The sequence below is a fragment of the Oryctolagus cuniculus genome, chromosome 5, assembly GCF_051225735.1.
Source record: "Oryctolagus cuniculus isolate XC-2025 breed Fujian yellow rabbit chromosome 5, ASM5122573v1, whole genome shotgun sequence".
Taxonomy (NCBI): domain Eukaryota; kingdom Metazoa; phylum Chordata; class Mammalia; order Lagomorpha; family Leporidae; genus Oryctolagus; species Oryctolagus cuniculus.
In genome coordinates, this window is record NC_142871.1 from 96,848,121 (window position 1) to 96,863,297 (window position 15,177).

General features: G+C 38.4%; 1 protein-coding gene across 5 annotated transcripts in view; it reads left to right on the forward strand.

Annotated features, from left to right (window-relative positions):
• Positions 1 to 15,177, forward strand: part of FILIP1 (filamin A interacting protein 1) — a 268,181-nt gene that overhangs the window by 69,369 nt on the left and 183,635 nt on the right. The gene's annotated exons all lie outside the window — the stretch shown is intronic.

The following is a 15,177-nucleotide window of genomic DNA, read 5'->3' on the forward strand; positions in this document are numbered from 1 at the left end:
AGGTCATGTAACCTATAATTCCCATATATGATTTCACAAACAAGCCATAGCATTGTGCTGCACCTCTCCTAGAATCCAGATCACCACCTGTCCTGGGTTATTTCCCAAGATACCTGTTGTGTAAGAGCTTCAGTTTCTTTGTCTCTAAATCTTCGGTTTCTCAGTCCTCTAGCAACAGGTCCCATCAGCCCTGCCTGTTATTCCAGGGAAAGGAGAGAGGCCAGTACTATCCTTAGCTCTAGTTATTAAGTAGGGTGTACTGGTGAAAAATCAACTGGGACCAAGCTTCCTGAAATATGTCCTCTCAGGGCAGTGCATGATTCCCAGCTGCTTCTCAGTGGGCTGAGAGTGGGGACATTTTGTGAATGGCTAGGGAGCGATATTTTGGAAGAAGCCACTTCTAGAAGCTTGCCTTGAGTGATGTCACACACAAAACACTTTAAGCCAAGCTGGCCATCTTTTGCTCTTTGGTCCTGAGAATGTGCTTAGATGGGTATTGGTGCTTTATCACTTTGGTTGTCCTTCCAAGTGCTCTCTTTCATATGTTGCACACATGTGAATGAGATCCTGTCACTTCTTTGATAACCACGGGTATAGATGAGTGAGCCCAAGCATCTTATTTAATTATTTTAATTAATAATGTAGATCTGTACATTAATTAATAATATAGATCTGCGCCAGCGCTGCGGCTCACTAGGCTAATCCTCCGCCTTGCGGCGCCGGCACACTGGGTTCTAGTCTCGGTTGGGGCGCCAGATTCTGTCCCTGTTGCCCCTCTTCCAGGCCAGCTCTCTGCTGTGGTCAGGGAGTGCAGTGGAGGATGGCCCAAGTGCTTGGGCCCTGCACCCCATGGGAGACCAGGATAAGTACCTGGCTCCTGCCTTCGGATCAGCGCGGTGCACCTGCCGCGGCGGCCATTGGAGGGTAAACCAACGGCAAAGGAAGACCTTTCTCTCTGTCTCTCTCTCTCTCACTGTCCACTCTGCCTGTCAAAAAAAAAATAATATAGATCTGAATATCAACAACTGTGCTTTATTTCCAGCTTCTACTTAGTGATTGCTAGACCAAATACAGTACCATCCCAACCCCAGTCCTGTCTGTGATTTTTACTTTCAACTTTCATGCTATCAGTCATGGTCCTCAAATGCCATAAATGAACAGTTTCTAAATTTGAAATTTGCTCTATTCTGAGTAGTAGATGAAATCTTGTGCTACCAGCTCCATCCTGGGAGGGACAGATAGTGTCCCTTTGTCCAACATGGCTGTACTGTGTATGCCACCTACCCACTATTCACTTAGTAGGCCTGTTGGTTATCACATCATCTGTCTTAGTATCTAAGTGCTTGTGTTCAGGCAGCCATTATTTAATAATGCTCCCCATGTGCAAGGGTAGTGATGCTGGCAATTTGGATCTGACAAGAGAAGACATAGAGTGATTCCTTTAAGTGAAAAGGCAAAAGCCCTTGTACAATCAGATAATTTGAGAGAGAGAAAAAGAGACCACCTTCATATAACTTTAACTAAATATTGTTATAATTGACCTATTTTATTATCAGTTATTGCTGTTAATCTCTCATTATGTCTGATTTATAAAGTTTATCATAGGTATTTAAGAGGGTACTTCAGAAAGTTCTTAGAAAATGGAATTAAAGGATAAATATGTTTTGGTGCAAAAATTTTTGAAATCTATTTCTAGTTTTCTCATAATATACACTTTTCATGAGCTTTTTGAAGATACTTCATATGTGTGGGGGAAAAAAAGGTATTACCCATGGTTTCCAAGAGGCTTATGTAACTTACCTAACAATGTGTTATTCAGTGAGTTCATTGTATTACACAATTATAGCCCTCTTTTGTTTAAAGACATCTCCAATTAAAACTTTTTAAAAAGATTTTATTTATTTATTTGAGAGGTAAAGTTACAGACAGAGAGAGGGAGGGATAGAGAGAAAGGTCTGTCATTCGTTGGTTCACTGTCCAAATGGCTGCAACAACCGGAGCTGAGCCTATCTGAAGCCAGGAGCCTGGAGCTTCTTCCGGGTCTCCCATGTGGGTGCAAGGACCCAAGCACTTGGTCCAAGTTCTCCTGCTTTCCCAGGCCGTAGCAGAGATCTGGATCAGAAGAGGAGCAGCTGGACAGGAACTGGCACCCAAATGGGATGCCTGTGCTGCAAGTGGTAGCTTAACTGCTGCCCCACAGCGCTGGCCCCTCCAGTTAAACCCAATTGTTCTCTAAGATATATCCATAGTAGAGGAGGGAGCCTACTATTTATTCTAGACTGTTGTCTGAAGAACAGACTGAGTTTAATGTGGAACATAAACCAAATGCTTGGGACGGGGAAGAAGGTATGATTTGACTCTCTTCTTAGGTGTTAACATTTGTTTTGCTCTTTTGGAATTTGATACCTTAAGGGGGAGTAATACCTATTGTGCTAAGAAATTTGGAGAAGGTTTATGCTACAATGATTTTAAAAGGCATTTAATATACTAAAGGAAGGTCAAAATCTTGGTTGTATAAAGTACTCAATTAAATTCCAGAACATTTTCATAAGTGCGTTAGAGCAACAGCTTAACTTCAAAAAGACATACATGGATATTTAAAACATACATGGGATAGGGTGGGTACCATTTTCTAAAATATTCTTGAGAAGATTCTACATAATGTTTGATGTGTTCTGACTTTATTTTATTCAACTTCTTTACTAATAGTGGTTAATTTTTTTGTTTATTTGGCTTACTTCAAACTGAAGGTTATAGGTTATCTTCTATGTTGTGTATTATCTGGACCTAACTACAGGAACCATTGTCTAGGAATTTTCCCAGTGTTACTTAAAGCACAAACTGAATGGCATAATGGAATAATGATACCAGTAACACCCAATCAATAACTGTCATGTGAATTTGACTATCATTAATGTTAATTTTAATCTAATGATTACAGCTCTTGGCTAATGTAGAAGGAAAATAAGTAACAAAATGATAATCATAATCATGTTTATTGAGTACTTCCTGCATATCAGGAACTGTGCAAAATGCTTTATGTGCCTGGAATGATAACTATAATTATTCCAATTTTATAGACAAACTGATAATTGTATTATTGAATTCTTCCTCAAGACATGGTCTGACATTTTATTGTTTAAAGATTTGGAGCTTATCTGAAATTGAGATTTTAGAAAACAGGGTACAAGCTCATGAAATAAATTTTCCCTCAGATTTTATAATACATTGTAGTTTTTATTTGTGTATAGAATTTACCTTGAAATTTAACCACAAAGATATTACTAGAGAAACAATAGAGCAAATCACTTTCAGAGTCATTTTAACTTTTTAAACCTTAGAAAAGATATTTTCTTATTTTAATAAAGATATTTTCATCATAATACAATAATTCACTATTAACATGTGCTAGGCTTTCACAGGGAATAGTGGCATGATGGGTGATGTAAATCAACCATAAAAATGACAAAGACTGGTGAGGTGATTTTCAGGAGAAGAATTGGGTCCATTCTAAGCAGCCCATTGTTTCATATCAGATTCCTCTCATAATCAGATCATGTTAGAAAATGAGTTTTTCTTTGTGGACAGTTAACCACTCTAGTGGGATCAAATCTTCAGCCTTCACATGCTTCTCTAGAACTACTTGTACTTGGCAGCCCAGACTGTATGTCACTTACAATTAAAATAAGCATTGCTTTATGCTTAAGAATCATATTATGTGAAAATTTCCATTATACTCACATTAAAAAAGAGTTCAATTAAACTTTTGTCTGATATTATCTTCTTTAAGTAGCTATTGAATAGCTGTTGAATGAAAAAGAGAAAGCCCTGTGTCTCCTCTGGGGAAACTAATGCTCGTCTCACCTATTGCTACCATGTGAAATGCAGACTGAGCAAACATTGCCTGGAAGCAGAAAAGAACTCAGTGGGAAGCACAGTTTGCAGGAGGAGATCTTATTTTCATTTCAACTTTTTGTGCACACTGATTATTCTTGAAGGCATGCAATTGTTGTACAACTAATTACCTCTTCCTTCACTTATGGTCCTGGGGTAGTGGGAAATAGCAAAAAAAGAGCACGGATATTTAACTGAAAACTTTTATATGATTGCAGGATTTTTGCAAACAAGCACGTATATTTAATAACTCATAAAAAGGAGGATGAGTTGTTCTCAGTTTATCACATAATGATAATCTCTGCAGAGAGCAAATATGAGAGAGTAAATGACTAATAAAACAATGCAGTAAGTCAAATTAACTTATTGCAGAAAGCATCTTAGGCCGGTGTCGCAGCTCACTAGGCTAATCCTCCGCCTTGCGGCGCTGGCACACTGGGTTCTAGTCCCAGTCCCAGTCGGGGCGCTGGATTCTGTCCTGGTTGCCCCTCTTCCAGGCCAGCTCTCTGCTATGGCCAGGGAGTACAGTGGAGGATAAGCACCTGGCTCCTGGCTTTGGATCAGCTGCGGCGGCCATTGGAGGGTGAACCAACGGCAAAAGGAAGACCTTTCTCTCTGTCTCTCTCTCTCACTGTCCACTCTGCCTGTCAATCTTTAATGTTCTTTCAAAAAAATTAGAAAGGGGGCCACTGTCATCGCATAGCGGGTTAAGCTGCCACCTGAGATGCCAACATCCCATATGGTTACCAGTTAATGTCTCAGCTGCTACACTTCCAATCCAGCTCCCTGATAATCTGCCTTGAAAATCAGCAGAAGATGGCCTGAGTGTTTAGACACTGTGCTCATGAGGGAGATCCGGAAGAAGCTCCTGGCTCCTGGCTTCAGCCTGGCCCAGTACAAGGCCCCTGAGGCCATTTGGGAAGTGAACCAGTGGATAGAAGATCTGTTTCTGTCTCTAACTCTGCCTTTGAAATAAATAAATCTTTAAAACAAGTTAGAAGACCAAAATTCTTTTTTTTAATATTTATTTATTTATTTGAAAGTCAGAGTTACACAGAGAGAGAAGGAGAGGCAGAGCAAGAGATCTTCCATCTGATGGTTCACTCCCCAGATGGCTGCAATGGCGGGAGCTATGCCAATCCGAAGCCAGGAGCCAGGAGTTTCTTCCAGGTCTCCCACTCAGACACAGGGGCCCAAGGACCTGGGCCATCTTCTGTTGCTTTTCCAGGCCATAGCAGAGAGCTGGATTGGAAGTGGAGCAGCCAGGATTTGAATCGGTGCCAATTTGGGATGCCAGCACTGCAGGCAGCAGCTTTAACTGCTATGCCACAGTGCTGGCCCTGAACTGTATTTAAAAAGTTAAAAGCTTTTTTTTTTTTTTCTGGATAGAGAAATGGGTGACTCAAATTTATAGCAGTAAAAATGAATAATATTTAATAAGGAAAATAGTTGAAGTTATTTTAAAATAGGTTATTGAAGTAGTTCACATGGCCAAACTAATAAGGAATATCCCATTTAAACTTATAATTTAATAAAATATTCTCTGGAGGTCATAGTGCCATTTATATGTGCTAAGTACATTTACATTATACCTTCTTCCACAAAAGATGTAGAAGGGTCTAGTCTAGATTTGGTAGAAATTGTTATACATTATTCCAAATCAGACTAGTCTCTGTTTTTAAATGAAACATTTCTTGACTAGCATATATGTGTCCATTTTGCTTTCCTTTTTTTTTTTTTTTTAAATGAGTTTTCTTTTTTTTTCTTTTTTCTTTTTTATTTTTTTGACAGGCAGAGTGGACAGTGAGAGAGAGAGACAGAGAGAGAAAGGTCTTCCTTTTGCCGTTGGTTCACCCTCCAATGGCCGCCGCTGCAGCCGGCGCACCGCGCTGATCCTGGCAGGAGCCAGGAGCCAGGTGCTTTTCCTGGTCTCCCATGGGGTGCAGGGCCCAAGCACCTGGGCCATCCTCCACTGCACTCCCTAGCCATAGCAGAGAGCTGGCCTGGAAGAGGGGCAACCGGGACAGAATCCGGCGCCCCAACCGGGACTAGAACCCGGTGTGCCGGCGCCGCAAGGTGGAGGATTAGCCTATTGAGCCACGGCGCCGGCTCATTTTGCTTTCCTAACAATGCTTTTATTTTTAAAAAAATTAATCAAATTGACAACAAATTTGGAAATACAATACAAAGAAATTTTTTCCCGTTTGAACCATTGGAGAATTGTGTTTCTCACCAGATGGTTCATCATTTCTTTGGTGAATTACATACAAACAAATATATTCTATATAATTACAATACAAGCATCACTATTAGAAAATTAGCATTGGAGTGAATGTCTGGCACATCTGTTATGCTGCTATCTGGGACACATGCATCCCATATCAGAGTAGCTGGGTTTGTTCATGTCTCCACTCTCCATCCCATCTTCCTGCTAATGCACATCTTGGGAGGCAGCAGGTGATGGCTGAAGGACTTGGGTTACTACCATCCATATGAGAGACCTGGATTGAGTTCTGGCCTACTAGCTTTGGCCTATCACAATCCTGGTTGTTGGAGGCATTTGACAAGTAAAACCAGAAGAGAGATCTCTGTTTCTCCCTGTCTCACCGCGTCTCTATCTTTCTCTGTTTCTCTCTTTGTCTCTCTTTCAAATAAATAAAATATAGAAATAAAACATTTTAAAAAGAAAGTTAACACTGATACATTTTAATCTTCCAATCTTATCATCCATTCAACTTTCCCAAGTGTTCTGCAGTGCCTTCCATAACAGAGGATTTATTTCAAAATCACATTGCATTTAGTCATGTATCTTTCACTTATTTCAGTCTGTAATATTTCCTTAGTCCTTCTTTGACACATTAGAAGACTGCAGGACATTTATTTTGTAGAATAACCCTCATTTGAAGTCTATCTAGTGATTTCTCATGCTTAGATTTAGGATATGCATTATTGGCAAAACATTTATTTTTTATTTTTTATTTTTTTATTATTTTTTTTATTTATTTTTTTTTATCTTTTATTTAATGAATATAAATTTCCAAAGTACGACTCATGTGTTACAATGGCTTCCCCCCATACCGTCCCTCCCACCCACAACCCCCCCCCTTCCCACTCCCTCTCCCCCTCCATTCACGTCAAGATTCATTTTCGATTATCTTAATATACAGAAGATCAGCCTAGCATACCTTAAGTAAGTATTTCAACAGTTTGCTCCCACACAGAAACATAAAGTGAAAAATAATAGATGATTTTTTTTAAATGATGATGAAATCAGATCAGACCTATTGTCATAAAACATTTATTTTTAATGCCAAAAAATCTTCTTTGATACTAGAAATATAAACTATTATATAAGAAGCCCATAATATCAATTTGGATTTCCATATAAGTCCTTCCTTCATAAATTGTCATTTTTTTAACCTTAATCTAGTCTGTTATGTGGCGTAAATTGTGAGACTCTGCCCTGGTGTTCTAGCCCAGGGTCTGTCAGCCTCCATATGATTGGCATTTTAGGCTGGATAACTTTTTGTTATGGAGGCTGTCCTGTGCATCAGTATCTTTGGCCTCTACCTACTGGAAACAATTTGTACTTTTCCTCAGACTGTGACAACCAAAAACTGTCGTATGTCCCTGAAAAGGGTGAAATTGCCCCGATTGAAAACTATAGTGGTAACTCATCTCTTTTCCTGATCTTAATTCTATTGGTGTTTAAATCCTCATAAAATAGAAATATTTTTTCTTCCACTTGAGTTCCATCTTTTACAAAATATAACCAGAACAGTCCATCACAGTCTAAAAATGTTACCTTCTCTACATACTAACCATACCTAATTCTAATGTAGTTTCCACTGCTCTTGGCAGGATAGGAGACTTGCTTGATTTAAGGTGCAATGTCCGTTTTACTGGCAAGTGTTGAGTCTTGATGAACACTTTAAAAAAAACTTCTTTGCTGTTTATGCTTCTTTAAATGCTTCTCATATTTCAAGGGCTATTTTTAAAAAACCACTAGAAATCAGAAATCAAAACAGTAACTCCCACTTTCCTTCATAATAAATGGAAATTTTTGGTTATATTGTCCTTTCTGTTCCTTAAGGATGCATTGTTTGGTCTACGTATTTTGGCAAGTAATGACTTTAAATTTAGTATATTATTTCATTTCTGTTTTATATGTTTGCTCATTTTCAATTTGTTTTATATTCCTATCTAACAAAGTTTTTGGAGGCACAGTGAAATGTGCCTTACACCCATGAAATATGGCTTAAACTAAGTAGAGGAGATACTCAATAAATACTGTTTTCAGTGCAAATGCTTGTGCTGGAAGTTGTAGGAACTAAATATGTTAGAATATGGTAGATTCCCACTAAGCCCACTTCCAGAAAATGCGAAAAAATAGATCCACTAAAATGCTTTAACTTTTCTAATATTTTGTATTTACTAGCCATTTTCCCTAAAATTTTCATGAATCAAAGGGAACGTGTACCCCAGAAGCACAGGAAATAAAGGCAAGAATTGGGGCCAGCGCCGTGGCTCACTTGGCTCACTTGCCAGCCTGTAGCGCTGGCATCCCATATGGGCGCCAGGTTCTAGTCCCAGTTGTTCCTCTTCTAATCCTGCTCTCTGCTGTGGCCCAGGGGGGCAGTGGATGATGGCCCAAGTGCTTGGGCCTCTGCACCTGCATGGGAGACCAGGAAGAAGCACCTGGCTCCTGGCTTCGGATCGGCCCAGCACTGGCCGTATTGGCCATTTGTGGGGTGAACCAATGGAAGGAAGACCTTTCTCTCTGTCTCTTTCTCTCACTGTCTATAACTACTTGCCCAAAAAAAAAAAAAAAAAAAAAAAAAAAAAAAAAAAAAAGCAAGAATTGACAAATGGGATTACATCAAGGTCAGAAGCTTCTGCATTACAAAGGAAGCACTCAACAAAGTGAAGAGGCAACTGACAGAATGGGAGAAAGTATTTGCAAACTGTGCAACTAATGAAGGATCAATATTTAGAATATATATATAGAGCTCAAGAAACTCAACAACAAAACCAAACAATCCAATTAGGAAATGGGGAAAGGACTTGAACAGACTTTTTCTTTTCTTTTTTTTTTTTTTTTAAGATTTATTTTACCTATTTGAAAGACAGTGTTGCAGAGAGAGGTAAAGACAGAAAGAGAGGTTTTCCATTCGCTGGTCCACTCTTCAGATGGCCACAACAGCTGGAGCTGTGCCAATCTGAAGCCAGGAGCCAGGAGCCTCCTGCAGGTCTCCCACATGGATGCAGGGGCCCAAGGACCTGGGCCATCCTCTACTGCTATCGCAGGCCATGGCAGAGAGCTGAATCAGAAGAGGAGCAGCCGGGACTAGAACCATTGCCCATATGGGATGCTGGCACTTCAGGCCAGGATGTTAACCTACTGCACCATAGCACTGGCCCCTTAACAGACTTTTTTCAAAAGAGGAAACCCAAGTGGCCAACAGACACATTAAAAAATGCGCAAGATCTCTAGCCATCCGGGAAATGCAAATCAAAACCACAATGGGGTTTCACCTCACCCAGTTAGAATGGCTCTCATATAGAAATCAACAAACAATAAATGCTGGGGAGGATGTGTGGAAAGAGTACCCTAATATATTGTTAGTGAAGATGTAAACTATTAGAACTACTGTGGAAGACAGTATGGAGATACCTCAGAATGCTGAAAATTGATTTACCATATGATCCAGCAATCTCACTCCTGGGAATTTATCCAAACAAAATGAAATCATATCAGGATTTATTTGTACCCCTATGTTTATTGCAGCTCAATTCACAATAGTTACATTATGAAACCAATCCAGATGTCCATCAACCAATGACTGTATAAAGAAAATGTGGTACACATATACTATGGAATACAACTCAGCTGAAAAAAAATAATGAAATCCTGTCTTTGGCAACAAAATTGGATGCAACTGGAGACCATTATACTTAGTGAAATAAGCCAGTCCCAAAAAGACAGATGTCATATGTTTTCCCTGATCTGTGATTAACTAATAGAGTATAGTAGTGTATGGTATATGTGCAAATTTGACATTTTGAGATTTAATTATTGTTTATAGCCCTTGTCTCTACTGATGAGGAACACCAGTGTTTTTTTTCCTTCTTACTATTTGTTGAATTATTTACTTAGTGGAGGGTTAAGCCTATCATTATAAAATAAGCTGAAAGTATGTCATTTAAAAAAAGTATAGACTTTAAGTAGAAAGAGGAAAATACTGAAATTGGTGATAAGAAAAGTAAAAAATATTACTAAGAGAACTTGAGATTTGGAAATGTACTGTTTGTTTCCATCTGTATGAGGCTTAAGATGGGATTTTTGGAAGAAGTAAAATTTATGATACACTTTATGTTTTTGTGACAATATATGTGTTGTAGAGATAATTTGATGCTTTTAGTTCTTTAAATATTTCTTCTTAAATAAATCCATTCAGCCCATTAACCATAGTTGATGTTTTCCACTGGTTTGTACATACCATAGCTGAAGACCAATGTAGACTAATGGGGAAGCAGAAAGAAAAATTAGTACATTCATGAATTATTCTCTGTTCTCACTTTAGACAAGTTAATTTTCCTTAAATTATCAGGTTCTGTCTAAATCATAGGCCATCTGTGGTTATCAAGAAATAAACATTCGTATGTTTGGTCTTCACAGTATTACATTTCACACTAAAAACCAAATTCAATTAGTTCTTTAATATCCTATCACAAAACATTCAATATGGGAATCAAAATTTTAAAAATAAATAATTCTCAAATTAAAATTATTCTCCCAATAAATATTGAACTAAGACTTGAGGAAAACCATTCTGTTAACATTCAAATATTATAGTTGTACTGAGAGTAACTCTTGTTTCCAGATTAATCATGTTGGAATTAGAGAGAACTTATGTCACAGTAGACTGATGAGTAATTCAAACTTCATCCAAAATCATCCACAAAAAATAAAGCCCCTCTCAACGTTACTTACAGTTTTGTAAGATGAGAGGGTAAAAGGTTATACTCCTGTGGTATGACATACTGTGTTTTTGGATTCTCTGGTACTGTGAATGAGAGGAAGAAATAGTTTAGATTTTATAAACTCTTGTTTCTTTGATTTCATCAGTTTAAAGCAACTTATTGTAACACTTTATCATAACTTCACTGCTTTCCTTTTCTTACACATTTATGACATAAAATAATTTTTGCAACAAAATAATTTTAAAGTGTGCTACTAATAGTTTTTCCTTATAAAAATTATAAATTTACAGAACAAACTGAAGCACCCTTTGATTATTCCGCTGTCCAACGTCCCTTTAGTCCTCTTTCTAGAAGCAGTAACTATTTTTTTTAACTTTTATTTAATGAATATAAATTTCCAAAGTAGAGCTTATGGATTACAATGGCTTCTCCCCCCCCAATAACTTCCCTGCCACCCGCAAACCTCCCCTCTCCTGCTCCCTCTCCCATTCCATTCACATCAAGATTCATTTTCAATTATCTTTATGTACAGAAGATCAGTTTAGCATATATTAAGTAAAGATTTCAACAGTTTGCTCCCACACAGAAACACAAAGTGAAAAATACTGTTTGAGTACTAGTTAAAGTATTAAGTCACAATGTACAGCACATTAAGGACAGAGATCCTACATGAGGAGTAAGTGCACTGTGACTCCTGTTGTTGACTTAACAAATTGACACTCTTGTTTATGGCCTCAGTAATCACCCTAGGCTCTTGTCATGAGTTGCCAAGGCTATGGAAGCCTTTTGAGTTCACTGACTCTGATCATATTTAGACAAGGTCATAGTCAAAGTGGAGGTTCCCTCCTCCCTTCAGAGAAAGGTACCTCCTTCTTTGATTGGTGACCTGTTCTTTCCACTGGGATCTCACTCGCAATCTTTCATTTAGGTCATTTTTTTTTTTTTTGCCAGAGTGTTTTGGCTTTCCATGCCTGAAATACTCTCATGGGCTTTTCAGCCAGATCCGCGTGCCTTAAGGGCTGATTCTGAGGCCAGAATGCTGTTTAGGACATCTGCCATTCTATGAGTCTGCTGTGTATCCTGCTTCCCATGTTGAATCGTTCTCTCCCTTTTTTATTCTATCAGCTAGTATTTGCAGACACTAGTCTTGTTTATGTGCTCCCTTTGGTTCTTAGTCCTATCATTATGATCAATTGTGAACAGAAGTTGATCACTGGGACTAGTGAGATGGCATTGGTACATGCCAACTTGATGGGATTGAATTGGAATCCCCTGGTATGTTTGTAACTCTACCATTTGGGGCAAGTCCGATTGAGCATGTCCACATTGTACATCTCTTCCCTCTCTTATTCCCACTCTTACATTTAACAGGGATCACTTTTCAGTTAAGTTTCAAAACTTAAGAATAATTGTGTATTAATTACAGAGTTCAATCAATAGTATTAAGTAGAACAAACAAACAAAAATACTAAAAGGGATAAAGTATTAAGTTGTTCATCAACAGTCAGGGCAAGGGCTGATCAAGTCACTGTTTCTCACAGTGTCCATTTCACTAGAAGTAGTAACTATTAACAGTGTAATGGATGTGCTTCAACATTTCTCCACAGTGTTGCCCACAGGAACAGATATCTATGTGTGTATATATTTTTTAAGATTTATTTTATATTTATTTGAATGACAGTGTTACAGAGAGAGGAGGGGAAGGGGTGAGTGGAAGGGGAAGAGGGAAAGAGAGGGAGAGAGGGAGAGAGAGAAATCTTCCATCCTCTGATTAATTCCCCAAATGGCCTCAATGTCCGGGGCTGGGGCATACCAAAGCCAGGAGCCCAAAAGTTCTTCTGGGTCTGCACATGGGTGCAGGGGCCCCAGCACTTGGGCCATCTTCTACTACTTTCCCAGTACTTTGGCAGAAAGCTGTATTGAAAGCGAAGCAGCCGGGTCTTTGCCATAATGCTGACCCTGTATGTATGTATTTTAACATAAGTGATGTATGCATTATTTCACTTAACAATATGGTTTAAATAATTTTAATGTCAATACAAATAGATCCAACTCATTTTGGAAAATTGCAACATGGTGTTTCTTAGGAAGGATGCACACTTATTTACTTAGGCATTCCTATTTTTAATACTTAAGTTGTTTTGAAAGGGAAGTGGAGTACCAGTTTATATAAATCTTGACCATTTTTATTATATGTTCTGTAAACTACCAGTTTATATTCTTAGATAGTTTATATTCATAGATATTTTTCTTTCTTTAACTGATTTGTTTCTTTCTTTCTTTTGTTGTCATTTATGGTGGAATATCTTTTGTTGTATGTCTTTTCCTTCTTGCAGAGTTTTTGGCCATTCAGATGCTTTACATTTTGGTTTAAACTAATCATATTTTCTTTTTTTTTTTTCCGCATTATTTTAGGCTCAAAGGTCATGTGGTCGACTACATTTTCTTCTGATGATTTTTTATCATTGCAAAAATTTAAGCTTTGATTATACTTTTATGAGTGATAGAAGATAAAACCTAACTTTGTCTTTTTCAAGTGATTAGTTCTCATTTAAAATGTCATACATTTTTTATCATTAATTTCAAACTTCACTTTTATCAGGTTTCATAAATATGTGTTTATATATATATTCAAACATATACAAATCTACTTATCCTTTTTTTAGTGACTTTAGGGGCCAGCGCTGTGGTGCAGTGGGTTAACACCCTGGCCTGAAGTGCCAGCATCCCATATGGGCACCAGTTTGAGACCCGGCTGTTCCACTTCCCATGCAGCTCTCTGGTATGGCCTGGGGAAAGCAGTGGAAGATGGCCCAAGTCCTTGGGCCCCTGCACCCGCATGGGAGATCCGAAAGAAGCTCCTGGCTCCTGGCTTCAGATTGGCACAGCTCCAGCCGTTGAGGCCAAATGGGGAGTGAACCATTGGATGGAAGACCACTCTCTTTCTCTCTCTCTCTCTCTCTCTGTAACTCTGACTTTCGAATAAATAAATAAATCTTTAAAAAATAGCTGTGCAGTAGAGATTTATAAAAAAAAATGAATTTAGTCACTAGTTGTATGTTGATCAAGGATTCATTAGAATTATTATTATTATTGTTTTAGATTTACTTATTTATTTCAAAGTCAGAATTGCAGAGAGAGGGGGAAGAGACAGTGTGCATGAGAGATCTTTTATCTGCTGATTCACTCCCCAAGTGGCTGCAGTGGCCAGGACTGGGCCAGGCCAAAGGCAGGAGCCAGGAGCTTTTCTGAGTTTCCCAAGTGTATACAGGGACCCAAGCACTTGGATCATCTTCTGCTGCTTTCCCAGTCACATTAGCAGGGAGCTAGATTGGAAGTGGAGCATCTGGGACTCACACCATGCCCATATAGGATGCCAGCACCACCGACTGCAACTTAATCCTCTGCACCACAGTGCCAGCCTCTGGAATTATTTTTATAATTTGAGGGAGAATCAACATTTTAAAAATACTGGTATTTTTATCTATGAATGTGTAGGCTTTTTCCTTTGTTCAGGCTATCTTAAGTTTTTATAGTTAAGTTTTGAAATTTTTCTCTATAGAGGTTTTATTTATTTCTATAAGTTTAATTCCTAGGGACTTTTACATTTTTGTTAGTATTGAGAGTGTAATGTTTCTCCCAATTACATTTTTAAAACAATGCCAGTGCATAGAAAAGTTGTTGATTTTTAAAATGCTGATTTTGAATCGTCTCATCTGGTTAAACTTTCCTGTTATAGTAGTTTTTCATTTGATTAAATTCCCTTGTTCTTGGTCTTCTGAAATGTTCGTACTGTATAATATCTAAGTATGGGTTTATATTTTAGTTTATCTTAGCACTTAGTTCATTCTTAAGTTGTAACTAAATTTATGTTTATATAGCGTTCCTTCATTTCCAATATCTTTTTTGTAACTCCAGGTAGATAACATTTTGATCTACTTACATGATTTCTCATTTTTATTTATTTTTAAAAAGAATTTATTTTATTTATTTGAAAGACAGAGGGAGAGAGAGAGAAGTAGAGAAAGCCTTCCATCCTCTGGTTCACTCCCCAAATGGCCACAACAGCTGGAGCTGGGTGGGTCCAAAACCGGGAGCTTCCTCCAGGACTCCCATGAAGGTGCACAGGGCCATGCACCCTGGCCCTCCTCTGCTGCATTCCCAGGCACATCGGCAGGGAACAGGATTGGAAGTGGAGCAACTGGGATTCGAACAATTGCCCATATGGGACGCTGGTGCTACAGGTGGCAGTTTAACCCACATTGCCACAACTGTGGCCCTAGAAACTTTTATTTTTTA